This window comes from Salvelinus sp. IW2-2015, linkage group LG28 (assembly GCF_002910315.2).
Source record: "Salvelinus sp. IW2-2015 linkage group LG28, ASM291031v2, whole genome shotgun sequence".
Taxonomy (NCBI): Eukaryota; Metazoa; Chordata; class Actinopteri; order Salmoniformes; family Salmonidae; genus Salvelinus; species Salvelinus sp. IW2-2015.
Window position 1 is genome coordinate 29,653,990 of NC_036868.1, and position 2,844 is coordinate 29,656,833.

Consider the following 2,844-nt stretch of genomic DNA (forward strand, 5'->3'; position numbering starts at 1 on the left):
GGCCTTCCTCTGACACCGCCTGGTGCAGAGGTCCTGGATGGCAGGCAGCTTAGCCCCAGTGATGAACTGGGCCGTATGCACTACTCTCTGTAGTGTCTTGCGGTCGAGGCCGAGCAATTGCCGTACCAGGCAGTGATAAACCAGTCAGGATGCTCTCGATGTTGCAGCTGTAGAACCTTTTGAGGATCTCAGGACCCATGCCAAATCTTTTTAGTTTCCTGAATAGGCTTTGTCGTAACCTCTTCACGACTGTCTTGGTGTGTTTGGACCATTCTAGTTTGTTGTTGATGTGGAATCCAAGGAACTTGAAGCTCTCAGCCTGCTCCACTACAGCCCCGTCGATGAGAATGGGGGCGTGTTTGGTCCTTCTTTTCCTGTATCCACAATCATCTCCTTAGTCTTGGTTACGTTGAGGGATAGGTTGTTATTCTGGCACCACCCGGCCAGGTCTCTGATCTCCTCCCTATAGGCTGTCTCATCGTTGTCGGTGATCAGGCCTACCACTGTTGTGTTGTCTGCAAACTTAAATGATGGTGTGGAGTCTTGCCTGGCCATGCAGTCCGTGGGTGAACAGGGACTACAGGAGGGGACTGAGCACACACCCTGGGGAGCTCCAGTGTTGAGGATCAGCGTGGCAGATGGTTGGTGAGAGAGATTGCTAAAAATGGTCAAAGACCCCAGCCACCCCAGTCATAGACTGTTCTCTCTACTACCACATGGCAAGCGATACTGGAGTGCCAAGTCTAGGACAAAAAGGCTTCTCAACAGTTTTTACCCCCAAGACATAAGACTCCTGAACAGGTAATCAAATGGCTACCCAGARTATTTGCATTGTGTGCCCCCCAACCCCTCTTTTTACGCTACTGCTACTCTCTGTTCATCATATATGCATAGTCAATTTAACCATATCTACATTAACATACTACCTCAATCAGCCTGACTAACCGGTGTCTGTATGTAGCCTCGCTACTTTTATAGCCTCGCTACTSTATATAGCCTCGCTACTGTTATTTTTCACTTTATTTTTACTGTTGTTTTATTTCTTTACTTACCTATTGTTCACCTAATACCTTTTTTGGACACTATTGGTTAGAGCCTGTAAGTAAGCATTTCACTGTAATGTCTACACCTGTTGTATTCGGCGCACGTGACAAATTAACTTTGATTTGATCTGTCCAATTTACAGTAGCTATTACAGTGAAATAATACCATGCTATTGTTTGAGGAAGGTGCACCATTTTGAACATGAGAAGTTATTAATAAACAAATGATGCACATTTGGGCAGTCTTGATACWWCATTTTTAACAGAAATGCAATGGCTCATTGGAACGGTCTATAACTTTGCACATACACTGCTGCCATCTAAAATTTCCCTGGATGGATTGTGCTCGGGTTTTGTCTGCCAAATCAGTTCTGTTATACTCACAGACATTATTTTAACAGTTTTTCGAAACTTTAGAGTGTTTTCTATCGAATACTACCATGCATATGAATATCCTAGCTTCTGGGCCTGAGTAACAGGCAGTTTACTTTGGGCACGCTTTTCAAGCGTAATATATTTTTGGCACCAGGCATGTCTGTATAGTCTCTCTCTTCCCTCTCAGAATGTTTACTCACTGACCTTTGTGGGTAGCCGTGGCAACTGAAAGGTCAGGTGTGTTTGCTGTATTTTGGACAGCAGCTATCTCGAGGTGTAAAATAATTTAATACCTCTGTAAATGGTAAAGAATATAGGTCTAACACTAGGGCTGTGCTTGAAATGTCGCCATGTTCCCAGTATAGTGCACTGTTATGGGTCCTGGTCAAAAGTAGTGCACTATATATAGGGAATAGGGTGACATTTTGGATGCAGGCTAGTTGTTGAATTCACTTTGACTTGAAACCTCCKATTCCTCTTTCCTCTTCCTGTCCAGGTGACCAATAAGGTGGAGCTGGAGCCCAGGCAGTTTGTTGATTGGATGAGACTGGAGCCCCAGTCTGTGGTGTGGCTTCCTGTGCTACATAGAGTGGCGGCTGCTGAGACCGCCAAGCACCAGGCCAAGTGTAACATCTGTAAAGAGTGTCCCATTGTAGGGTTCAGGTAAAAATACACACAAACGCATATAGGCACAAATGTGCACACACACACACAGCAACTTTGATGTTAGTTCCTTTTTCTTTTTTTCCTTTTTGGGGGGGCGGTAGATCAGCTTTAAAATTGAAGATAGATTGTGGTTTCCATCAATTTAATTGTCTGCATGAGATGACTAAAAAGTTAATCAGGGTGATTTTTTAAACAAATAGACAGATATTTCCTTCTCCACGGTAGCAAGATCTTATCTATTTTTTGTCCCCCCCTACAACACACACAACACACACACACACACACACACACACACACACACACACACCCAGTGGGTTCATGCATGCTGGTTCTCCCTGCTCTAGTAGAGTAGAGCAGAGAAGGGCAGCCTGCTCTGAGAGGCAGGCAATTTATCTAAATGCCAGCAGTCATATAAACTTCTGACTAAATACCAACTGGAGGAGGACATCTAGAATCACACGCGCTTGCCACCGCGCGTACACACAGACGCAGACATCCACAAACAGTGCATAAGAGACCACCCCTGTGATACTGGGGGTCTCAAAAGACTCCTAAAGGTCTCTCTCACACAAATGAACAAACACCACCATCTGATATGTCAGTAGTTTAACATAATCACACTCTTATGATCCAAAGACCTCCCTGTGATGAGCTGAGTTCAAAGATGTCACAGGCCACACCAGGAGACATTGACACGACACATTCCTTTGGTCGTCTGTCAGGAGGGAGAGGGAGAGGAGAGGGAGAGGGGACCACACTA

General features: G+C 45.0%; 1 pseudogene; it reads left to right on the plus strand.

The window, feature by feature from the left end:
* The window catches only part of LOC111954591 (utrophin-like), a 241,603-nt pseudogene that overhangs the window by 194,851 nt on the left and 43,908 nt on the right, over positions 1-2,844 (plus strand).